This window comes from Rhinolophus sinicus, chromosome 14, assembly GCF_057876585.1.
Source record: "Rhinolophus sinicus isolate RSI-liver-muscle chromosome 14, RSI-T2T, whole genome shotgun sequence".
Lineage (NCBI taxonomy): Eukaryota > Metazoa > Chordata > Mammalia > Chiroptera > Rhinolophidae > Rhinolophus > Rhinolophus sinicus.
The window spans coordinates 166,736,555-166,762,845 of record NC_142514.1 but is presented as its reverse complement, the minus strand read 5'-3'; the positions used below and the strand labels follow the sequence as shown (position 1 = coordinate 166,762,845).

At 45.8% G+C, this 26,291-nt stretch overlaps 1 protein-coding gene across 2 annotated transcripts in view; it reads left to right on the top strand.

The window, feature by feature from the left end:
* PAMR1 (peptidase domain containing associated with muscle regeneration 1) overlaps positions 1-26,291 on the top strand; it is a 153,797-nt gene that overhangs the window by 14,098 nt on the left and 113,408 nt on the right. Inside the window, exon 2 of one of the 2 annotated variants that reach the window (XM_074336210.2) lies at positions 1,875-1,989. The exons of the other annotated variant lie outside the window; for it this stretch is intronic. The gene's annotated coding sequence lies outside the window, so the exon portion shown is untranslated. The remainder of the gene's footprint in view (positions 1-1,874; positions 1,990-26,291) is intronic. 2 annotated transcript variants of the gene reach the window in all.

The window sequence follows — 26,291 nt, the reverse complement described above, 5'->3', positions numbered from 1 at the left end:
AGGCCCCTTGCTTTCAAGTTTAGGCCAAATTCCTTTAACAGCCTAATTGGTCCTGAGGTCAGGTAGGTATTCTTCCCCTGACCTCAGCTATTCTTCCCCCGTCAGGGAGGGTTAAGGCCTTTCTAAGAGCTGGACTATTTCTGAATGCCTCATTGGGTCACTTAGGTCTATTGTTGTTCTAACTATGAGAAACCCACCTCTGAATGGCTTGGACAATAAAGGAGATTGATTTAAGACACAAGTAACTAGAAAGTCTTCTGCCTTGGTTTGATTTTGGGCCTCCCCAATGTCATCAAACACCTGGTCCAGTTGTTTCAGCTTTCTGTTCTGCTCTTCATACAACATCGGTCTGGCTTCCTCGTGATGGCAAAATAGGTACAAAGTTCCAGACGTTACTTCACATTATCTAGAAGATTCCACCCGCCCACCCGCCCAAAGTTCCTTGAAAAATCTCCCCTCAAGTCTCATTGACTCAAATTGGGTCTTATGTCCGGTCTTGACTCAGTCTCTGGCTAGAGATGGTGATTGGCTTAGGTTCCCCAATGCAATCAGAGTGATGAGGGTGGTGGTGGTAGTGTCAACCCACCTTCCTTCCCATCGTGTGGACACTGCACAGTGGAGAAGGGGTGGGATGGATATTAGGCAGCCATCACGTTCTAGTTTGGGATAATGGGGCAGGAATGATCCATGTTTGTGAGTGTGTGGGGAGTGGTGGATGAAAGAGGAAAATGGCCAAAGGAGGGTGGTAGGTTTCCCAAACGGAGACTCAGGACAGGGAATGTGAGCTCGGCTCAGGGTGGATGCTTGGTTTCCCTCTAGAGCAGCACCTCTGAGGCTGTGGGTCACTGTGGAGGAGAATGATTATGAAGGTGGCTGAGAGAACAGGACACGAAGAACTGACGTCCTGGGGTCCCAGTCACGGGGCCACCAAGGGCTTTGCTTGGCTCTGAGGGAGTGAGTCAGCCAAGGAGATGCCCTCTTTTGAAGGCAGTTTGACAGGAGCCAGGAGCTGGCGAGTGGCAACCCATGGCAATATGGAGCAGTGTCACCAGACAGCATATGGAGAGCTATGGACCCAGAGCACCTCTGAGGACATTGAATGAGTTCATGCTTGTAGACCATGTAGAGTAGAGGCATGAAGCGTGGCACGGAGGGCCGGCTCAGCCACCATTAGAATAAGTATTCTTGTTTTTCATTGTGAGCGGTAGGGAGAAGTATAGCAGCAATGGAAACAGGAAACTGAGGAATACAGGACTCCCTCCTGCTTGAAAGTGACAGTTTGTGAGCCTCTTTTTTTTTGGATTTTATTCCCTGGGGAAGGGAAACCCTCATGAGTATGAGGACTGAGATTCCTTCCAATCTGATGTACAGCATCTTGAGCAGGATCCAATTTGTTTGACAGATACAGGCCTGTGGCGTTACTTGTGTGGCACGAGCATGGAGCAGATCATAGATACAGAACTATACAATTAGGTGCACACATATTCCACGTACGTGACCTCATTCGACCCTCACAACACCCTACAAGGTAGTCGTTGTTCTCACTGTTGGACAGAGGAAGGAAGGCCAGCTGGGAGGCATTGAGTCCACAGCCCGAGGCCCAGAGGTAGAATATGGTGGAGGTGGTCTTGACCCCAGCACCCCCCCACCCCACCCTTTTACCTTCTTGACAGAACGTAAATTCGGCGAATCCTTCCACCCTCCCCCATGAGGCCCATGTTCAGAGCTGTAACCTCAGCCTCACTTGCAGGGGAGAGGCTCTCTGTTCATTCCCCTGGATCTAGTTCTGACCATTGGCAGCCTGCGGATGGGATTTTGAGTTTTCTCATTTCTAAGGGAGCGCTCTAACAGTCGTTTTCTTCTTCCTCCTCCAGACAGCATCATATCTTGAGACATTTGGAACTGCTGCTTAGCCACTTACAGCCCCTCTGAGGACCAGGGCAAGAAGGCAGAGCTGAGATAGAGAGAATCTGGGGCCTTAACGATGGGGTGAGTCACTAAATAACCCATCCTGGAAGCCTCCAGAAGCAGAAACTGCTAGTTGCCTTCCCAGTGTCCATTCTACTCTTCTTCCTTAGAAACAGAAAGTCTACACTGGTGGGTGTAGCAATGTACACAGATATAAAACCACATTTCCCAGATTCCCTTGACAATGCAGATAGCTAGTAAAATGTTAAGTGGCGCTTTGCCCTGCCCCGCTTTACCTTCCTACTTCCTGGAATGTGGACATGGTGGCTCGGGCTGTGGTAGCCATTTTTTAACCATGAAGCTAACTTGAGGATGGACGCCATGTGCTAAAGATGGCAGTGCAGGAAGTCTGGGTCCCTGCTGACTGTAGAGTACCAGCTTTTGACTATTTATCTCTGTGCTTCTTTTATGTGAGAGAAATACACACCTCTATCTTATACAAGCCATTGTTATTTGTTTTCTGTTGTATGCAGCTGAGTCTAATCCCAACTAAGAAACTGATATATTTCTGAATTTCCTTTTGGGTGAGAATTCATTTCCTTAATGTGGATACAGTTTGGAGTTGGGGTTCCTTTTATGTGCAATCAATAGCTACCTAATAGTTTCCTCTTCAAAATCCGTACTGTTAACATCTGTCCTGGGTAGTCCGCTATAACACAGGGCTGGATTCTTCAGTGCTGCGTTATTCTTGGTGTGAGAAGTCCTGACTGAGAATCCCCACCACGGTCTACATACCTTTTCTGCCATGAAACACTGCCTTTGGGCAATAACTAACTTCCAGAAAGCCCAGACAGAAAGCAAGTGTTCTGGCTAGCTGCTACGGGCGTGGTACAGCTTGGTGGGGGACCCAAGTGGTTTCTTTGGCCCTGACCTCAAACTATCCTGGTGATGCCCCCCGGCCTGAGCAGGGTCTGGCTTTCAATAGCCTCCTGTATGTTCCTTCAGCTTCCACGCTGCTGGCTCCCCCTCAGTCCTTCTGTCCCCCCCATGTGGTCTGCCTCCCACACAATCCTCAGGGAGAAGAGCGTTTAATAACTGGCGAGGCAACTATTGACTCAGGTTCTGTTTGCTTGCCACTACGTTAGCATTTCATAAATGCAGGATTCTGGCTTAATAAGCCAGTCATTTGGGTATTATCGAAATAGCAAATTAATTATTCAAAGCTGTGCTTGAGCTATACCAGAGATTTCACTGAGGTGGCCTCTCTCGCTTCTAATTCACAGTCAACATTGCATTTCTGGCCAGTCAGTACTTATTTAAGGTATAATAGCTAGCTTGTTAAACGCAAATCTATTAAATCTAAATGGAAGTCAGGAATTTGTCCTGGAGGGTGGGGGAGACTTTAGTCAACCTGTGTTGGGAGAATCCCAAACCACCAGCTTCGTTGCTCCCATCTCGCCGTGAGAATGCCAAAGCCCACTCGCAAAGTGTGGCTGGATTCGTCATCTTTATTATTGAGGGACAGAAGCACCTACCATCCTTTGCCCAAACAGCTTTCCCTTGGATGCTAACTGATAACGCGATTATCATAATCATAGGTACCACGTATCAGGGGCTCCCTGTGCCAAGTGCTTTAGAGCCATAACCTCCAAGTCTCCCAGCAATCCCAGTTTACAGATAAGGAAACTGAGACCTAGAGGGGTTAAATAATTCGCTGAAGGTCACAATGGGATTCAAACTCAAGTTATGTGGGTTCTAACCCCCATCCTCTCTTGCTGCAGAGACTCTGAGGCCTGGAACGTGGATTTCTGTGTGCCACTTGCCTCTTGGCTCAGAACCTGGTCACCAGAGCAGTCTGTTTGACCTCCCACCCCTCCCATCAACTAGTGAAGCCCCACCTTTGCAGGGGCATGCCCGCTTGCCTTCTCCCACTCTCGCAGCCGGGGCCTCACTGAGGCTAATGTGAGAGGAGGCCATCCTGACCCACCTTTGTGCACCACTCCCCAGGGCAGGACAGGGGAAGGAGTGTTACCCGGGCAGAGAGTTAGGAGATCGGGGTTTGAGTGAGGGCGGCTGACCCTGTGTGCGGGACTGCAGGGTTTGTCCTGCAGCTCGCCTGAGAAGGAAAGCAATCCCCACGGAGAAAAACAGTTTCCAGTGTATCTGAGCCATTGTTCTGGAGTCTCTGTTTGAGTTTCCCCTCCTGCCCTGCTTTGTGAGCCCTTCCCAGCTCCTTCGGTGTGAGCCTTTGGTTTACAGCTGAGTCCCAGCAGCTCCTCAGTGGAGGGAGCAGAAGGCACGACAGACTTTAACATAGTTCACAGAGTAGGGTGCCCGGGTGCCTAGTTCGACGATGGCATGCTGTTGCTGAGCCAGCAGGCCAATGGTTCGAACCAAGGACCTAATACAGGGCCATGCTGTTCGGCATCTACTTAAGAGAGCCAAGGCATTCATTTCACTCACTCATTCATTCATTCATTCATTCATTCATTCCCTCAATGCATACGAGTATTTGTTGTCACCTTGGTGTCTGGCACTGATGTAAATCACAAGGGATTTGACTTGACATGAGATGTCCTAGAGTCCCAATGGCAGGACAGAGGAAGGAGCGTTGACAGGACAGAGAGTTAGGAGATCTGGGTTTGAGTGAGGGCGACTGACTCTCCTCCCCAGGTGTGCCTGGGGCTTTCCCAGTTTTAGCACTGGAAGTCCTGTATCCTGGAAAACCCCTCAGCATGTGCGCGGCAGCTGGTTGCCCTAGTCTGAGTGCCAGTTATGCCATCTACTGCTCCGTCTCTCAGTATATACTTCTTGAGGGTCAGTTATATGCGAGGCAGGGTTCCATTGCGGTGAGAACAGCCATAAACAAAGGTGTAGATGCCTGACCACGGCAGTGTATACCTGAAGCTGAATCTCAATAATAATGGAGGTCAACTATAATTTAATATACATGTATGTGTATATATATATATATATATATATAGTCACAGGATGCGGAGTACAGCATAAAGAACAGAGTCAGTGGAATTGTAACAGCTGTATACGATGTCAGAAGGGTAGTAGATTGGGGGAGGAGGGTTATCACTGTGAGGGGTATAAATGTCTAACTAGTACATTGTTTTGTACACCTGAAACAAATTAAAAAAAACAAAACCTCCCTGTACTCAAGGGGCCCCTTCCTACTCTGTTTGCCTGAAAATCAGACCTAGCCAGATAATCAGCTCTAATGTGTCTTTTGGAGCAAAAATTAATATAAGACCCAGTATTATATTATGGTATATTATATTTATTATATATATTATATATATTATATTACATTATATTATTATATACCTGGACTTATAGTAAAACAAGACCGGGTCTTATATTAATTTTTGCTCCAAAAGACGCATTAGAGCTGGTTGTCCGGCTGGGTGTTGTTTTCGGGGAAACACAGTAGTAGAAGTAGACAACGCACATAAAAGCAAGTAGGATAATTGAAGGTGTGCATATGTGCCATCAAGAAGATAAAACAGGTACTGTGACGCCGGTGGACTGCCCAGTGGGAGGGGCTGTTTTCTCTAGGAAGAAAAGGCCTCAGTGGCAGGTGACAATGAGCAGAAGCCTCGGTGAGGAGAAGGGGGCATCCATGCAAAGGTCACAGGGGAATCACAGGGCTTATCAAGGGCAGAGGCCCTGAGATGAGAACAAATCAGCCAGGTTTGAGGTCAGGAGTGTTTGTGTGGATGGGAATATGGGAGAGGTGGGCTCTGCGTGAGGGCTGTGCCCTGGGGGAAGTAACTTTCAGGTGAGGAGTCAGAGGTGCAGAGAGGTCAGGTGGAGCTGGAAAGCATACTTCTTAGGGCTCAGGTGGGATTCCTAGCCCCTCTACAAACCTGCTTTCTGCGTTGGCTTTTCTATCCTGGTAAGAAGATCACCGTTCACGGAGTTGTCAGGCCTCAGAATCTCAGCTTCATCCGGGCTCCTCCTGTCCTTCCCCCTCTGTCCCCATTCAGTTAGTCTCCAAGTTTTGTCAGTTCTGCTTCCCACTCAGCCTCACATCTGCCTGCTTCTTTCCATCCTCCCTGACCGTGCTCTGCTACCGTCAGTCAGTCTCTTACCATCCCTCGTCTGCACATTTCCTAACTGGTCTTCTTGCCCTTAATTTCTTCCCCATAGTGATATGTGCTGCCAACACACTTTCTAAATGTAAAACAACTCATGCCACATCGTTGCTTAAGCCCATAGTACTGAGCATATTTTCTCAAGTTGGAATTCCCAGAAGCAGGTTCTCAGATGGAGCTCTGCGTACAGGAAGTTTTTTGGGGAGGCCTCTTGGTTTCGATACGGTTACTTACATTAAGCGATTTTCTAGTGTCGAACGAAACTTGCGTTCCTGGGGTAAAACCCCCTTGCTTATAATGTATTATATTTTTTTATATAGGGCTGGATTCACTTAGCTAATGTTTCATTAAGGATTTTTGCATCTGTGTTCATGGTTCTCATCTTTTGTAATGTGTTTGCCTGGTTTTGGTCTGAGTGTGACTGTGGCCTCCTAAAATGAGGAGAGATTGGATGAGGGGGTGGGAGTGGCAGGACAAGGAACTACTCGTTTTTTCATTTTAAGGTTCTTAGCACTATCTCATTTTTAATTATTTTCTACCAGTGCATAAAAATAAAATTTTAAAACACTAAAGCAAAATTCAAGTCTATGATTTTCCATGACTTGATATATTTATTATGATGATGATGATTTGGGAGTGGTAGTAGAAAAAGGATTTAGATGGTTGAGGTTGGGCTGGTTACCCGATGAAACGTGGGATTAGGTAGGTCTGGACTTGAGGCAAGGTGGTCACTACCATGCAAGTTCTGACACTTACGTTCGCGAACTTATTGCAGCGATGTTGCTAACGTTTTTTGGTATTAGAGGGATTATTCATTATGAATTTGTACCAACTGGACAAACAGTTAACCTAGTTCACTATTTGGAAGTGCTGAAAAGCCTGCGTGAAAAAGTTAGATGATCTGAACTTTTCGCCAACAATTCACGGCTCTTGCATCACGGCGATGCACGAGCCCACAGGCACTGTCTGTGAGGGAGTTTTTAGCCTGTAGACAAATAACTGTATTGGAACACCCTCCCTACTCACCTGATCCGGCCCCCAATGACTTCTTTCTTTACCCAAAGATAAAAGAAATAGTGAAAGGAAGGCATTTGGACGACATTCAGGACATCAAGGGTAATACGTCGACAGCTCTGATGGCCATTCCAGAAAAAGAGTTCCAATATTGCTTTGAAGGGTGGACTAGGCGGTGGCATCATTGCATAGCTTCCCAAGGGGAGTACTTCGAAGGTGACCATAGTAATATTCAGCAATGAGGTATGTAGCACTTTTTCTAGGATGAGTTTGTGAACTTAACTGTCATACCTCACATTCAGAGCACTTTCTGTGTCAGGACTGTGCTGGGCACTTGGCATTGTCTGATTTACTCCTGATAAGAGCCTGTATCAGTTATCTATGACTACATAACAAATCATCCCCAAACTTAATGGTTTAAAACAACTATTTATTCTGTAACAAACACAGTATTGCAGCAGGCTCCCTGGCCAGAAGCCAGGAGAAGGGGATGGATGGATTCAACAATGCAGAGCTCTTCTGCCTGCTTGGCCATGTCCTTCTTGAAATTAAATGACAAAAGGTTGATTTACAAGAGGACAGTTTGTACCAGGTAGGCGCATGGACTCGACTTGTGCCCTGAATGGTACACAATACGAAGGATCCTCTTTACATATGTGATGGGCATTCTGCAATTTGGGCCGGGCAGTTATTCTTCGGTTTTGGTTAGGGTCATTCATGTGACTGTGGACGTCTGCCTATGGGGCTCAGCTAGGGTAGAATGGTCCAAGATGGTGGTCACGTCACATCTGGTGATTCGCAGGGGCTGCCCGCTTGGGTATCTCTGTTCTCCTCCATGTGGCCTTCCCAGCAAGATAGCTTAGGTTTCTTTGATGGTGGCGGCAGTACTCGAAGAGGGTAAGCTCCAGTGTGCAAACACTTACCAGCCTCTGTTGGTGTCCCATGTGATGATGTCCCATTGGTCAAAACAAATCGCATGGCCAAGTGTAGCATCAGTGGGGGAGAGGGGCCTTGGCAGAGGGGACTCATTGGCAGTGTGCAGTGTAACAACAGTCCTGACACAGGAGGCTATGAAGCAAGTGTTTATTTTTATCTTCATTTTACAGGTGAGGAAATCAAGTTAAATATCTTGCCCAAGGTCCTCACTCATGTCTGGCAAGGGTAGGGTATAGCTGGGTCTCACACTCTCTGTCCTCAAAGCCCACACCTTCGCCAGTACAGTGTCTCTGGCGCCCTGCCTTGGCAATAACTACTTGTGCATAGTCCATTGTCAAATTATCCTGATTCACATGGTGAGTCACCTGTTCTTAGGTCGGCTGCTGGTCTCTTGTGTGTTTGCCCTCAACTGTTCTCCCAAAACATGCACGTGCACGTGTGTATTACACACAGACACACACACACACACACATTCAAAAGAGCAGTGTTAGCCTGACTGACCCATTTTTTCCCTTTGTACATATTCCCTTAATTGTACTACATGGTACCTCCCACTCTCACTTCCTTAATTTATAGGGCCTGGAGGGAATGAACGCCCATCGTCTTTGCATCTTATACCTACCATTTAACAAATAAGTCTGTGCACCTACCTGGTACAGTTTGTCCTCTTTTAAATCATCCTTTTAGCATTGAGTTACAAGAAGAAAATGGCCAAGCAGGCAGAAAAGTTCTACATTCTTTAATGCCTCCACCTCCTTCTCTGGCTTCTGGCAAGGGAGGGTGTTACTTCTCTCCCACCACTCAGCAGACTGACGAAAACAGGGGCTGTCGAGCGCTCTCCCGGTCATTGCCATCAGAAATCTTGTAGCATCTGGCAGAGCGAGACAGATTGCCTCTTACTCAGTGAGGCCTGTCTTGTTGACAGGGTGCAGCCTGCAGGCCCCAAGCACCGTTTCGGTGTTGTTACAGGCAACATGATTGAGAGGGAAGCCGGTGGTTTGTCAGCTTGGCCTTCACAGGACTATTAGAGTGAAGCAAGAGATAAAATGTATTTTGTTTTCAACAAGGTTTCATTTCTGTCGTACATGATCAACTCCAAAACATGTCATAAAAATATGGCTTCTCATTATCCCTCCTTTTGGGGCACTTTGAAACTGCTAGGAGAGGTGCACGCAGAGCCCTGAGAGTTCATCCTGCAGAGGAATGGCATGCTGCTCTTTCCGAGATCGTGATTTGTGGTAGATGGAATAAATGCTGCCTCCTGCAAAATGCCCACGTTCGAATCCCTGGAACCTGTGACTATATTATGTCAAATGGCAAAGGGAAGTTAAGCTTGCCCATAGAATTAAGGTTGCCAATCAGATGATTTTAAAATAGGAAGCGTGGCCTGCGTTATCCAGGTGAGTTCAATTTACTCTAAAGGGTCATTAAGTGTGGGAGAGAGAGATTGAAGAGCCAGTCATTGAGAAAGACTCAATTGACCGTTGCTGGCTTTGAAGATGGAGAGGGGTCAGAGCCAAGGAGTGTGGGAAGCCTCTAACAGCTGGAAAACACAAGGGAAACAGTTCTTCCCTAGAGCATCCAGAAAGAATGCAGCCCTGCTGACACCTTGCTTTTAGCCCAGCGAAACCCAGTTCGGACTCCTGACCTCTAGAAGTGAAAGACAACCAATCGGTGTCATTGTAAGCCACCAAGTGTGTGTTAATTTGTTATAGCAGCAATAGAAAACAAATACACTACTTCTCATTAGCTCCTTGAGTGATGGTCGGTGTTGAACAAGGACCCTTGTTGTACGTCTGCATATGTGATGGGGCAGAATTCCTAACCCTGGGTAGGGATGTCACCCCACTCTTCCGGTCTCCATGGAAAACCATCTTAGAGTCCCATTCCCCTTATACCAGAGAGACTTATCCGACTGATAAGGCTGAATCGCAATGACAGCCTGTTCTGTGCATGTATAAGTTTATTTACTCAAGATTTTGTGGGCTGGCAGTGCGGGCAGGACTCAGTTGAGTTTGTTCATCCCTTTCTGTGTGGTGTTAGTTGGGTTCCCTCATGTGTTTGTGGTCACTTGGCATGTTGACTGGGTGTTGGCTGATCCTGGGTGATGTTATTCACAGGTCCAGCAGTTGGCTGAGGTTTCATCTGGGGGCACTTTGGTTTGTACCCACAGGGCCTTTTCACTGGTGCAGCTAGCTTGGACTCCTCCCTTGGCAGCTGGGTTCTAAGAGGGAGAATGCAGAAGTCTCTTGAGGTCTTGGCTCAGAAGTTGCGTAATGTCATTTTGCTACTTTCTATTGGCCAAAGCAAGTCACGAGGGTGGCCCAGATGCAATAGAGAGTCGAGAAATAGATGCACTTCTTGATGGGAGCAAGGGTAAAGGGGCATGCGTGCAAGGATGGGAGGAATTTGTAAATGTATTTTTCAACCTTCTATACTCTCCATGGCTCCCTTTCTCGGGCTAGATGGTCTGAAGCTGGTATACATTCTTTCTTCTGCTCCTGCCTCTTCCATGCCGTGTGCCCACCAGGGCAACTTTTGCCCTTGAGGGGAGTGGCCTGCATTGTCCAGCTGCTGTGATGGTGGTTAAGTGCAATTCAGAGAGGAAGGAGTAGAAAACTCCTTAGGCCTCAAGGTCAATCCCCATGTCTCAGTCCGGGTCGCCTGCAGTACAACTATTATTAGGATGTCTGTCTGGCTTCTTTGTGTACTTCTCAGTTGCTTCAAAACTTGGAGGGAAGAAAGGCATGACTAATTAACAACACAAAAACTACCTGGAGATAGAGAAATAACCAATGACAAGCAGGAGAAAGCTGAGTATGGACAAAACCCAGGCATTATTCTAAAGCAGAACTCTATTAATAGAAATGGCTTTTCATCATCCTCGTGGACTAACTACAAAATGTCCATCAACTGTGTCTTCCTGAAGATAAGACCTAGCCAGACAATCAGCTCTAATGTATCTTGGAGCAAAAATTAATATAAGACCCAGTCTTATCTTACTATAATGTAAGACTGGGTATACTATACTATAATATAATTAATATAATATAATATGCAGTCTTATATTAATTTTTGCTCCAAAGGATGCATTAGAGCTGATTGTCCAGCTAGGTCTTATTTCCGGGGAAACAGAGAATTAGGATGTTGGAAAAATGCCGACGAAATTCCTGAAAACATTTACTGGTTTTGCATTTACATTCTGGTTAAGTCATTTTTGCATGGGAGTTGATGTTTGGACAGGTCTCCTGAGACAGCAACGGAGTATTTAAACATTTAACTGGTATTTAAACATTTCAGTTCTCTCTAGGTCATCTTTTTCACAGACAGCCCAAAGAAGTATGTATTGAACAGACACAGACACGTTTTCGTTATTGTTGAGGCAATTGGTAATGGGACCCAAGAAATGAAGTGTCTCTGGGCGTTTGCAAGACTTGTTGAGTTAGCACTTGATCCAGAAGTTGTTCTTTTCCCACAAGATGACAGGGGCAAATCGGAGAGTTACACGGAAGCTCTCATTCTTTAGCAGCTGCAGCAATAGGGTGCTGCTGGTGGTGTGTGGCCCCAGGTGGCACTGTGGTGAGAGCAGACATATGCGGAATGTAGTGGAAGGAGCAGATGCTTTGACTAAAGATAGGCCTGGGTTTTTCACTCTTAGATTTACAAATCACCCACTTTGAAACCCTGGAAAGGTAATTGTACCTTTCTCCACCTCCATTTCTTCAATAAGATGGGGCTTATGGTACTTGATTCACACGGCTGCTGTAAGGGTGAAATAAGATACATTTGAAACGTCTGCTCCGGTGTCCAGCACAGTGCAGATACGTCTGAAAATAAATTTGCAGAATTGCAGGGAGGGGCTGTGATTCGTGCCCTGGCTATGTGGAGGAGCTGGTAAGAGCAGAAGAGCTAGGATGGCAGAGATGTGGTTGAAGAAAGTTCTAGGTTTGTAGGAAAACGCATTTTTACTAACTATCTAGCCAGAGGCAGTATTAGAACTAACATAACCCTTTCTGAGAATTCTCTAAGAACTGATGGATCTGGTCTGAAAAGCCGTGGACCAGTGTGACAGGGCTAAGGGGCAGGAGGTTGATGTAGAATAAGATGACAGCAGAATGAGTAGATCTGAAACCCACTTGGTCCGTCAGCCCTCTAGGCTGATTTTGAGCTGTGCCATACCCATTGCAGAGGCACAATTTCGGTCCCCACTGGCTACCCTCCAATCTTCTTTCTCATTGACTTGGCAAGGCCAGCTCCTGTTCTGAATACCTCAGCTTTAACAGCTCTTGGAATGTTCTAGTGTGACAGGTAAGAAAGCTGACAAAAACACAAACCAGGGCATGCTCTCCCAGTTGAGCCCCTTGGCCGTTCTCTCTACAGCTGGGAAAGACCAGGTTCTGGGCCAGCTCTCCCACCCATAAACTGGGTTCCTGGGGCCTCTCCCAGCTCTTCTGTCTGCAACCCACCCTAGTAGCACGAGCAGGGAGATTCAAACCATCTTTCTAAAAATCAACCCTCCTATTCTGGCTGCCTTGTTATCACAGATATAGCTCCTTAGGGGACAGCAAGTCACATGCTAAAAGTAACTGGTGTCCTTGGGACTGTCCCTGACTTCCTCCCAGTGTGTGTGCATCTGTGTGTGGAGTGGGGGTGGGGAGAGGGAAGACCACCTTTCCTCCCAAGGCGTGGAGGCAAGAAAGGCTTCTCCCCTCCTGATCGTCTGTTGCAGATGTAGTGGCGCCTGACTTTACATACTACAGCTCAGCTGTGCAAAACTGGAAGGGAACTTTCCTCTACTCTGAAGCCCCCATAAGAGCAGGGGGAGAAATACAAACAAAAACAGACATACTAATGAAAGAGGACTCTATTATCTCTTCCTGTTCAAAATCATCCCCAGTGGGTAAACACTGATGTTCTGTTTCCTATCAGGTCTGTTTTTCTCTTTTCAAGAAGTTGTTTTCTACTCTTTCCCAAGGTGGCAACTGAGGTGGAGGGCAGGGGAGCCTCACGAGACTCCTCCAAGAGGGCAGGGGTTCTCCTCGTGGGACAGGGGAGGGGCCCCTGTCTGCATGTGGTCCTCTGGGCCTCACCTTCCGCCCTCACCGCCTCACTGCATCAGTGCAAAGCCTGGAGTAGCTGGTGGACGTTCTCAGCCCACGGAATGCAAACTCAGCCATTTCCCCCTGCTGTCTTCAGCCCAAATGGGATTTTGCTGGTTCTGCTGGTTCTCCGAGACTTGGTGACATCCTCCATCAGGCCTCCAGACCGGACCAGACCTCCCTGTCACAGGCCTCTGCTACAGGGTTTCCCCATCTTGTGTCTCAATGAACCCTTGCAGGCAGGCTTCTCAGTTCTTAATTCTCAGCCACCTTCACCACCACTTTCACCAGCCCCTGAGAACTTTCCAGATCTTCTTTGTGCTCTGCTGTACGTGGTGTGGGGGTGAGGGTGAGGCTGTCCCAGACCCTGTCTATATAGGCATCCACTTCGCCATGCTGCCAGATGGTACCCACCCCCTGATGCACATGGCACCCTTTGGAAATGCAGGTATATCCCACAGGCTTGTGGCTCTTGCAGTCTATACCTGGAGAAGCAGAGCACCAGCAATGGCCTTTCTAGATTTCTCCGAATCTGCCTTGATGTCCTGGTTCATGTTCATACCCACCCCAACCTAGAGGTTTTGATCTGGATGGGGTGGTGAGTCAAGTGTGTTCACGTGGCCATCCTTTTCTGTTCACCCCACTACTCAGCTCCTCCCTGCAGTGGAAGAGCTTTCTACGTCTCCCTTCTGTCTGACTGAAACTGTGTCCCTGTCGTCCTTCTTCCCTGCTCTTTGGCCTCCCCACCCCAGTTCCAAAATGGCAGAAGGACTGTGGGAAAGAAACAAGATTTCCAACAAGGGTAAATACAGAAAAACGAGGGCACTGCCATCTAAGGCTGTATGTCCCAAGGTTTGGTGAAGCCCAGCAGAATAGGCAGTAACTCTCCCTTCATCGAGATGTTATCTTTTGTAGAGTTTGAAACAAGAAGGACCCTCAGGAGTCTTCTGTAATCTAAGAGGAGGGTCAGAGAATTAAGTGTCTTGCCCAAGATTACACCACTAATTAGTCGAATTGGGTCCAGTGTTCATTCCATTTTGCCACACTATCTCCCAATTATAAGTTACTAGCAGTACTAAAACATTGCAAATAAATACAGGGATGAAGTAGTAAGAATAATAACTAGAGACCCACTTTTATGGCTGAGGAGGTTTGTATTAGCGCTCTCAGCGAAACAGAAGAACAGGGGGTGTATACACGTACACACATGCGCACGTGCACACATACCCATATATGTATGTATAGAGAGAGAGACAGAGAGAGAGAGACAGAGAGACAGAGAGAGAAACACAGAGAGAGACACAGAGAGATGGAGGTAGAGCTATATATAGAGAGACTGAGATTTGTTTTAAGGAATTAGCTCATGTGAGGAGGCTTGGCAAGTCCAAAGCCTGATGAGCTATGCTGGCAGACTGGAGACTCGGAGAATTGTTGCAGTTTGAGTCCAAAGGCAGTCTGCTGGCAGAATTCCTTCTTGTTTGCGGGGAGGTCAGTCTTTGTTCTATTCAGGCCTTCGCTGATTGGATGAGGCCCACCCACAGCATGGAGGGCTATCTTCTTTACTCAAAAATCCACTGATTTAATGGTTAATCTCATCCAAGAAACACCTTCACAGAAACATCCAGAATAATGGTTGACCAAATATCTGGTCACTATGGCCCAGCCAAGTTGACACATAAAATTAACCATCCCAAGGTAGTTACGGGCTTTATCATGAACTGGGATGATATAAACCCTATCTCAGCAGGTGAAGTTTCCAGAAAGTTGGAGAGCGCATCCAGATCTTGGTTTTAAATGGCTGACTTGGCCCCTGAATGCCACATTAAAAGAGTAGGGAAGGTAAATGATGCTGAGGAAGGGGACAGGAAAAGGACACGGCCCTACCTGCTTTGCTTAGGTTGTGTTCCTAAGTCGCGAAAGCCAACTCGAGCTCACTCTGCCTAAAGGAGAAGTTTATTATAAAGACACAAGGGTGGTTTTTTTTTTTTTTTTTTCCCTGTCAAACACAGGAACAAATTGGGGCCATGGGAAAGGTCTAGAATCAGGGACCAGAACACATGCCAGACTCATTCTGGGTCTCTTGCCTCTGATCTCATCTGCTCTGTTCTTATTCCCTGGAGACTTGCTTCCTCTGCTGCTTGATTCATGTGGCGGCTGGAACGTGTCCATTGTACAGGCCCAGTCTTCCAAATAAAGTCATACTCTCTTTTTCTTGGTTCCAATTCCTGGGGTAACTTTGATCAACTCGATTTAGGTGAGTTGTCCAATCGATCATGGCAGAGGATTAAGGAAACGCTTTACAAAATGGCATCCAGAGGCTCACTGCTGTGGATGAAGAGGGAATTGAGTTTTCAACATGAACTTGGCAGATATTGCCAGAAATCATCCATTCTCCCATGTCTGTGGGTGAGGATTCCAGGGAGCTCAGGATCATATCCAGGAGAATTCGGATGGGGCTGCCTATTTCTCTCTGGGATTTATCCATCTTCCCTTTGGAGGATGCTGGCCTCCTGTGAGACGTCTCAGTAGCTGACAGTAGCAAACATCAGCCTCCCTCCTGCCTTCGGTTGAGGGCACAGTGGGGCTTGTAGCTGCTACCAGCTGCAAGGAACTGAAGGCCATGCCACTGCATTGCCTGAAATGGAATCTCATTCACCATTCAGAACATGGCCCAAGAAACAAAAATAATATTTAATGAGCAAAATCTTCTTTGTTTAATTATGGTAAATGTCAAGGTTGAATCCAAGTGCTTTGCTTAAGGTCAAATGCTCGGGACTATCAAAAAGCATTTAAACCAGAGCTGATGGGCTATTAAAACCAAGATTAGTTAAAACAAGGCAGCATCCTTCTTCAGTGATTTATTTCCCCCTTTTGGAAGCGGTAATGTTAGAGCTGATACAATCCTCCAGCTTGTGTTTTTCTCTTCCCTAATGTTCTCTTTAGGCTGACAAGGGACTTATTAATGAAATCAATGCCACAAGGCTCCCGAAGAGTTACCTCCAAGGCTGAAGAATCCCGTTTCCATTAGATCAGTGGTTTACAAAAGTACTGCCCAGACCTCTCTCCCAGATCTGCTGATTTAATTGCTCTAGGGTGAGACCTGGGCACTGGTATTTTTTTAAGGCTCCCAAATGAAGAGTTTCTAATATGTAGACGGGTTTAGAACATATTAGAAACTGGGTTAAATGGGTTAAATGCTCAAAATTGGGTTAAATGCTCAATTTTGTTAATTAAAATGCCACAAGCTGATGCCTTCGTGTACCCTGGAGCTTTCCTCCACGTGCCATTGTCCTATCTTGTAGTTTTCATTCAACCCAAATTTGTATTCTTCCCTGCAGCCTCTTATTCTCCGAGCCCAGAGCTGCCTCCTCAGGGATGTCGTGTGTTGTCAAGCTCCAGAAAGGGCAATGTGGCAATGCTCCTTGTACTTGACAGTGAATGGAATGGGAGGTACCCCCAAAACTTCCCTAGCTCCCTAGCTAAGGGTTAGCAAAGACCAGTACTGAAGGTTCAGGAAAGAAATGAGAATTCGGACTATGGTAGGTCCCTTCAGGTAGTCTGAAAAGAATGGACAGCAGGACTTTCCTGAGCAGCGAGGACGTCTTTCTCCTGTTATTTATGCACATGGCCCCACGGTTCCTTCTTTCTTTCTTGTCATGCAATAGAAATAATGATCTCGGTGCTGGACCCTGTGCTGTGCCAGGACAATTAATCACCCACCAAGTCATTTATTTCCTCGTACTCTCGTCCACCAGGACCATTATCCTGTAGGTAAACAGAGGTGCCAGTAAATCACGGACAGAACACAAGTTGATGGGAGAATAGTTGATTAAGCATCTCTATAACCTAGAGTTATATAGCACCTCTCATCCCAAAGGATCTCCAAGCACCAGATCGACTGATGTATGCGCTGCTACCCAGCCCCTACATATGTCATTTTCTACTCCGTTCCCTCAGGGGGGTGTAATGTTTATTGCCCTTGTCATCTAGTTACCCTCAAAACTGCAGTCATGGGTTAGACAGGAGGCAAAGAAAGGAACTTTTCACTTCCTTGTCCTTTCAGGCAGCAAGAATTAGCTCCCCAGCAGGAACTCAGCAGCAGTCAGAAAGTAACCTACCCGAACTCTTGGGATAAATTTCTTTGGTTCATGAAATGCTACCGGTATTAGAGAATTCCATATTTATTCTGCTAAAGGTGGCAACAACAGGGCAGGCATCGAGGTTGAGTGGAGATCTAAAGTAAATGTTACCAGAGCAGACATGTTTTAGGATCCACTAGAATCATAGTCTAGGAAAGAATCACTCTATGGAAGGATCATTTACTCATAACTACTTAGAACCATTCATGAGAACTCTGCCCTTTCAACGTTAGTAATATATGGGCCCCTTTGAAAGAAAACATTTCTTTCTTTCCAGTGTTTACTCCAATTATTTGATTACAATGCTACTTTCTAACGTATCCTTCTTGCTCTGATAGCGGTATAAAACCAAAACCAAGTTAAATTCAAGCAAGTTAAATTCAAGTTCACTGAAATTCAATTCAAGTTAAATTCAAATAAAACTACAAAGTCATTGTGATTCGATTTAACAACATTAATTTAAAGGGAAGGATGATGTTGTTTTGCTGAAACCAAATTACCTCTCAAATGAGAGCATATTGACTGCTGCCTTGTTAGTTCTTTTAAGTTTGGCATGCTTACCTACTGGGTGTCATGTGGTGACCCAAGTTTTTACCATTTCTCTCTATTTGAACTGCTATGGAAAATTCCTTTGTGCAGTACACTATTAATTTATTTGGCCTTAATTTGGGGTGAACATAACATTTCTATGCTAAGTCTACCTCTGTGCCACAGGCACAAATAAAGCCTCTGGGATCCCATGGCATGATTTAATTATATGGAGTCATCAGAATGATGCAGAAGATGGTATAATTCAATTTTAAGACTACGATCAAAAGGAAAACACCCAATTAAAAAAAGTCCTCATAAAAAATTTTAAGTCTTTTCTGAGCGTCTGAGGGAGCAATGGACCCCATATTAAAATGCATATGTCCAAAGTCATTAGTTTTAGGCCAATAATGGGTTAAAAGCTAGAATCAATGAAAAATTCTGAGGGAGGGGGCAAACAAACAAACCCAGAATAATATTAGAAGATAGCATGACAATAAAATTCTTTCCTTGTCAGAACCATGGACTGAAGTATGGAATCTTGTCATAAGCATGGCAGAGACTGCGAAATGTCCTAGTGTGTCTGTTTTGTTCCTTTTCATCTTTGTAAGTGATACCCCTCTGCCCCAATGCCGCAGGTGCTCTCAGGGACCTTGGCTACTCAGTTAGAGGCCACATTTCCCAGCCTCTCTTGAAGCTTGTGGCCACGTGATTAGATTCTTGCTAATGGAACGGGAGCCGGCCGAAGTGTGTAAGTTCCACATCACTCCCCTAGAAGGAAATTGCTTGCTTTCCACTCTCTTTCCCCCTTCCCTCTGGCTGGTGCTTGGATATGATGTTGATGAATCAGTATGAACCACACAGCATCGCCCTAAGAGGAGCTAGAGAAAGAAAGTAGAAGCACCCTGGGTCCGGGATAACCTCACAGAGCAGAGCTGTCAGGCATCCCTGCTCACCACTATTCTGTTACATCAGGGAGACTTAAACCTTTCGGTTGCTTAAGCCACTGTCCTTTGGAGTCTTTTTGTTACAGCCCCTTAATCTATACTCTAGCTGATACAGAAAGTGAGAGCATAAGATCCTGTTCCGTTCATTCAATAATACACAATATGTACTTATTAGGTGCCAGGAACCGGAGAGGAAGGGATTTATTTGAGATTGCATGTTTAGTTAATGGTAGAACTGGGGCAAAATACAGGTCTCCTAACTTCCAGCCCAGTACTCTTGCCACTTCATGCTCTCTCCTCATCTAGCTGTGAGGCTAATGCTCCAACTATTGTGGTTAATTCGGGGAGGGCTTGGTGTTACCAGAACTGAATGTGGCCTGGTGGGTTCTACTCTCATTTGACTCTTGCTTGTTTGGGGTTTTACTTTTTTAAAGGGAAAATACGGAAAGCCCCAAACAAATTAGGGGCCTTACTAATGCAGAAGAAATGTGTATTCATCACTGCAGGACCAACCCTCTCCCCTGTGTATAGAGGGATGTACAGGGAAGCTCACAGTATTTCAGGCATCTGACTTGCCAGCAATAACACTGTTAGGGGAAGGCAGAAGTTGGAGGAAATAGACTAAGCCAGTGCTTACGTGGGGGATGAAAACAAACCGGAGTCCGGTTGGATGCCCGACCTCAGTGTTCGAAAACAGAGTATGAGGGATGAGAAAAGAAAGTAGCGGAAAGCAGGATTGAAGCTAATAGGCTCTTTCCCCACTCCTCTCAAAAGTCATTCGTGATTATATCATCCTGTTTCATTTTCTTTACGGTATTATCATGATCAGAAATTTTCATCTTCATTTTTTTGGGTTCACATTTCTTTGTTCATCGTCCATAAAACAAGGCATTTCCAAGGTTGACTTGTTTACCATTGAGTCTCTAGTGACCGCAAAAACAGTTAGGCTCTCCAAAGTATTGCTGGCTGAATAATAGAAGACATGAATGAACGAATAGCAAATGTGACAACACGGAAAATGAGCTCCATAAATCATGAAACATGTCACAGTTCTGCTGCTTGGGTGATGTTGTAAAGATCATATGTTTTCAATAAAGACAAAACCTGTGAATTGTTACCTCTTAGAGAAGTGCTGTCATTCCAGAGTAACCCCTCCCCCCTCCCGTCCTGTGCCCGGCTCCCAGAATTGCCATGGTCATAGGCTTCCGTGGTGGCCATGACAATGCTCCTTGCAGACCTCTCCTTCAGGGGCCCTGTTTCACGGAGGGCTCCAGCTGCTGCGCTTTCAAATCCGTTGCTGTGTGTGCTCATGCCGTACTTCCCGCTCCCAGCCAGTGAGTGGCATGGCAGGGATTCTAAGGCAGACCTGTTCCTGGGAGACCTCGGCCGACTTGGGCTTGGAGACTCCCTGGGAGCTTTGGAGAATCTTCCCTGGACTGCGTGGCAGTCTAGGGTGCTCCCACCAACCTTCTTTCCCTGTCTTCTTCACTCAGGGCCAGACGCATCTCGCAGTCCTAGGGCACTCCCTCCGTTTTCTCTCACTCGTGGTTCCCCTACCAAATCCTCACGTATTTAATCTTACATTGGAGTCCGATTCTCAAAGGACTTGTACTCTGCCTCTAGGAAGAGTTCTGGGCTCGGTGTTGGTTGGAAGGCTGGCTAACCCCACCCACCATCCAATTTTGAACCCAATATCTGGTCTCACAGAGCCACTGTCCAATTTGCCTGCCATAGCCAGATGCAGCCTAAATTTGGGAACCCTAATGGAAAAGCAGAGGTAAAAGGCAAATACTATTTGTTAGTCCATACGCTAGATACAGGCACTGACAGGAAGAGTAAATATCAAAAAACGGTTAGGAAGTGGAATAGGAGAAACAAAGACACAAAAATCTCTTTTGAGTTCAGAGCCTTCCTCACCATGGGGGAAGCTGTCAGCTTTGACAAGCAGTAGCACGCTTAGTCAATTTCGGAGGGCAAAAGTAGAGAGATTAGAGGACTCAAGTGGATGGTAGCAGCTCTTGGAATGGAGGCACTTAAACATATAGCTTTGTTGGCTTAGGGTAATTACAGAAGTGGGAGGTACTGGGACAGAGCATGTCAAACACTAAATTTCGTAGTGCGCCTTGGAGAAAGACAATGGATTGAACATTTGTTCCTGAGGAATGGATTCCCCAGTTCCGACCTGCCACATTCTCTGGAGCACCTGCAAAGCACAGACTTCTTCCCTCTTTTATTAAAGGTGAAGATAATTTTATCAATTTGTAACATAATGAAAGAAAATGTATTCGTGATCTATTGCAGCATAACACATGACCCCCACATGTAGAGACCTAAAACAGCATTTTTTTTTATCTCCCCGTTTCTGTGGGTCAGGAATCTAGCACAATTTAGTGGGTCCTCGGGCTCAGGGTTTGTCCTAGACAGGAATCAAGGTATCAGCTCGGCTGCTGCATTTGGAAACTCAACTGGGGAAGGATCCTTGTGGTTGTTGGCAAGAGCTGGTTCCTTCTGAGCGGCTGCACGGAGGATCTCAGTTTCTCAGGGGCTGTCGGCTGGAAGCTGTTTTCAGTCCCTTGCCAGGTGAGTCCATAGGGAAGCTCACAATGGGTGGCGTTGGGGTTCATCAGAGTGAGCAAGTGAGAGGAATGCGAGAAACATAGACGTCAGCGTCTTTTGTAACCTAATCTTGGAAGTGACATTCCATGATCATTTGCCATATTATATTGGTTAGAAGCAAGTTCCTAGGTGCAGTCCACCCTATGGAGGGGCTGACACAAGAGTGTGCATATCGAGAGGAAGGGACCATTGGGAGCCATTTCAGAAGCTCCTTACCACGCAAAACACAACTGAAGCCTCAGTGAAAATAAACTTGACTTGAGGGCATAAGAGAAGAATGACATGGAAGAACAGGAAGATGAAACTACGCTTCCAAGGGTATGAACCTTCATAGGGCTTTATTGGGTTTTGCAGAGGACAAATGACTGGTTAGCATTCAAATAGTGCGAGGCAAACTTCTCCACTGAGATACTAATAATGAGTGAAGCTTATAAACATACGATGCGTCCCAAGCAGTGGGTTGCAAACAAAATTTCCTTAAGTTTTATGCTTTGTCACAAAACTTCTTGTGCATTTTGAATTCTAGGCCATGATAATGTGTTCATTTGAATATAAAAGTATAAAAACTACTTACTATGGAGCAAAATTGATATTCCAAGGCAAAACAGCATGTGGATTTAGTTTGAATAGCCTAAGATTTCATAGCATTAGTTCCCTTTTGATGGGTCATCTCTGCTGAGTCATCCATGCCCACTTCCTCTGTGACATGGAGAAATTAACGACTATCATCTGCTAATTGGAAAAAAATGAGAGATTTTGCAACATCTCTTTATTTTCTGTTTTTTAGGCACCCCGCCTCCCTGTTCACTATTCTTTGTGTGGTCCATACACCAGCCAGGTTAAACAAATGCTTGATTTTCCTTGAGCATAGCAGCTCTGTCTTGCCTCAGGTTATGTGAATGTGTAATTCTCTCAGCCTGGACTGTCTTTTCCTGCCCTGCCCCCTGTGTGATTCCTCTTGGCCTTTCATATTCCCTTTAGGGAGTCGGGTAATTTCAGAAAAACAGTGACACTTCATCTGAGTTAAGGACTGCACCTGCCCCATGGTCCCAGAACCACCCCCCGCCCCCGCCCCGGTGCATCCTCATTTGAGACAAATAAATCTACAGTGACCATCTAATATTCAACATTTCCTCCTGTTTAAAAAATTTTGTTGTAATTAAAGTTTATTGGGGTGACAATTGTTAGTAAAGTTACATAGGTTTCAGGTGTACAATTCTGTATTACATCACCTATATATCATGTTGTTTGTTCACCACCCAGAGTCAGTTCTCCTTCCATCACCATATATTTGATCCCCTTTACCCACATCTACCACCCCTCTTCCCCTTCACTCTCTGTAACCACTAAACTATTGTCTGTGTCTATGAGTTTTTGTTTCTTCACTTGTTTGTCTTGTTCCTTTGTTGCTTTCAGTTTTATATACCACATATCATTGAAATCATGGTTCTCGACTTTCTCTGTCTGACTTATTTCGCTTAGCATTATAATCTCAAGATCTATCTATGTTGTCACAAATGGCACTATGTCATGTGGGGCGGCCTGCGGGGTCTCTGCTCCTGCTCCCCACATAAGAACGCAGGACATGGTGAGGCCAAAAAGGAACACCCACGGAGCCATAGGTAGGGGAGTCATACCACTATGGTCTCACTGGAGGCTGGATTCACATGACGTGCGACCTGCTGTCCGCTTTTCTGCCAACCAACTGACTCTCCTCGACTCCCCTCGACTGTCCACCGTAGCCGTGGCAGTTATATTAGTGGCCAATTGGCTAACCGGCCACAGCTGATGGCCAACTATCCACAGCCGACTGCCATCTACTCCCCGAGCCAGCACCTTTCCATGTGAGGCTGAGAGCCTGGAAACTGCTCTCCTGGCTCTGTCCCCACACACTATTTCATCTTTTCTTATTGGATAAATAAGATGTGGTATATATACACAACATTTCCTCCTCTTGATGTGAGCTGCTTAAGGACAAAGGCTCTGACTTTTCTCCTTCATATGCCAGCCGTGGGCATAAAATACCCACTGTTTGGCATATAGTTCAAAAAATTGCTGTTGACTAAATCAGTGGTTTTCAAACTTTTTGGTCTTAGGATCTCTTTATACTCTTAAAACCTATTGAGAACTCTGAAGAGCTTTTGTTTGTGTGGGTTATATCTCTTGATGTTTTCTATATTAGAAATTAAAACTGACTAGTAAAATATATGAGGTGTGATCAAACAATACAATGAATGTTTAAATCTTTTCTAATTCTTTTTTTTTATATTGTTTTTGAAATTTGGTGTGTGTTTTGCAGACTCAGCATATTTGATCTTGCACCAGCCACGTTTCAAGTGCTCAGTAGCCACATACGCAGTTCTACACCATCATTTAGTAAAAGGTCTCTCTCTCTCTCTCTCTCTCTCTCTCTCTCTCTCTCTCTCTCTCTCACTTTTTCTCGATCATGGTCTCTGAATTTTTTTAAATGAAGAAATTTAGATGAATAAAGGAATGAGTTCCCTTGTCCTTATGTTTCTCTCTTCATTATGCATGTCTTGGATCAAAGGATTGACATTTTTGTAGATATCGGTAGGGACAGATGACATGGGGCGAGATGAGTCCTCCGCACATTAGCAGTTTATAAGCCCCTCAGAACTTGGTCACAACCACAAGGATAAAGGTGTTTCTCGGTGGGACACTGTGGGGTGGGTTGAGTTGCACGATGGTGTCTGGGACAGCCATGCCCAACCTGAGTTGGCACCTTCCTTCCTTCATTGAGGAGGAATCATTGAGAACCTACCTTGTGCCAAGCCCTGCTAGGTGCTGGGTATACAATGGTGAGAGTGAAAAGCAGATGGGTCCTCTGACTTCTTGGACCTTTCTGTGCATACAAATGAAACGTTACTTACGAAAACAGCTGAGTGTTCTGCAGCAATGTACTAAGGGAGGGGTAGATGCCCGCAGTGAGGAAGTATGTTGTCTACAGAGAATTTAAAAACAATAAAACTGATGGAAAGTCAGTCTGCTTTTTATTATTACCACAAACCTGCAATGATAAACCATGTCAGTGATAAAATATTCCTCATAGGAAGACTTTTAAGCACTCAAGATTCCTCTGCCCACTCTCCCCACCCCCCAGCTCACTGAATCAGGATCTTCAGGGGGTGGCTCAGGACTCTGAATGTTTAAAGAGCTCCCAAGATGCTATGGATTGAATTGAGACCCCCAAACTCGTATGTCAAAGCCTTAACCCCCAATGTGATGGTATTTGGAGATGGGGCATTGGGGTGATAATTAGGTGTAGATGAGGGTGTGAAGGTGCTGCCCTCATGATGGGATTAGTGCCTTTATCAGAAGGGACACCAGAGAGCTCGCGAGATAGCGGCCACCCACGAGCCCACTGGAGAGGACTCATAATGAGACCTACCTTGCTGGTACCTTGATCTTGGACTTCCTAGCCTCTAGAATTGTGAGAAAATAAATGTCTGGGTGTAAGCCCCCCGATCAATGGTATTTTGCTATGGCTGCCTGAGGTGATGAAGACACCAGGTGAGTCTGAAGTTCATCCAGGTTTGGGAGCTCCGGGTCTCGATCAGGAATAAGTAAGAGAGTTCTTCTGCCATGCTGTTTGGGAAGGACTTTGGGCCCTAGACGGAAACAAGTACTCTCTCTGATTGATTAGTGATGTTTGCCAAGGATGGCAGGGTGAAAGTGTGGGGTAAGGGAGCTGGAGGAAAGTATTTCCCATGTCTTTGTTACGCCTGTAGTTCTTTCAAGTTCTAACAGCTTCTATTCTTGTTTCCTTGAGTCCTCTTCTTTTCCTTCCTGGCATGATAGTTTTGATAATTGAAGCAAATCCTCAAGGAATTTTACTTCCTTCCCCTTGACTCACTCATGCTCCTTGGATTTCAAAAACATGCTGAAGAGCCAAGAGTCACTGTCTATATTTGCCCATTGGGCTTTTCCTTTTGGCTCATCTTATGTTTTCCTTTTCTTGTCTTTAGAGTCCTGGAACAAGTTTGGGAGTGATTCATTAGTCATACAGTCTAACTTTAAAACAAAAGAATCGCTGGCATTAGAAAGAAAACAATTAAAATGTAATATTAGTTCATTCCTTATCTTTGTCATTTATTCAGCTCTTATATTTGAGCATCTAGAGATCAGTCCTCATGCTGCAGATCACGTGGGAGACAAAGGTAAATACAAGAAGCTCCAAGTCAAACCTGAGAGTCAGATTTCTACCAGTGAATCACAATGTGTTAAGTGACACAATGGGAGGTGCTGAGGGAACGCGAACGAGAGCCCATTTCTGTCTGGAGGGGATCACGAAGGGTTTTCTGGGGTGCTCATGAGGCCCCTTCCCCCACTGGATTCATTAATTCATTAAACAAATAAATATTGAGCCCCTTCTATGTGTCATGCTCTGATCCAGACGTGATTCTGGTTCTGGTAGAGCTCACAGTGTAATGGTGCCCTGGGGTGCGGGGTGGGGAATAGACTGAGGCATCAGATAGGGATCAACATGTCCAATTTATTAGCTGGTAAGATGGTTGGTGTGAGAGGTTGTGGCTTGGACTTTTGGCTGAAGACTGGTGCTCCTCTTCCCCTTTCGGGTCCCCTTCCTCCCTCCCATCTTCAGGGGAGGTAAACCCTGCCTCATCCTGAGCAGCCTCAGGACCGACCGTAAGAAGGGAACGAGGGAGGGTCAGATGAGCTCGAATTCTGACATTCAGATGCACTCCTTCGTACTAGGAAAGGAGTGTAGAGATTGGTGGCGGCGGTGGCAGGGTGGGATGAAGAGAAGGACAGACGTTCCTGCTTTCCGAGCCTGGAGGAAAGCAAGGAGAGGAGAAGGGAGCTGTCTTTACTTTCGATCTGGAAAAAGTGCAGAGATAAGGGATTTGAGGAAGAGGAATTGTTCACCAGGCAGATCAGGAAAGAGGGTTTCAGTTCAAGGAGTAGCATATGCTGATGCTACAAAGCTCTGCAAACAAAGCTCCTGTAGTGTGGCTACTTTTA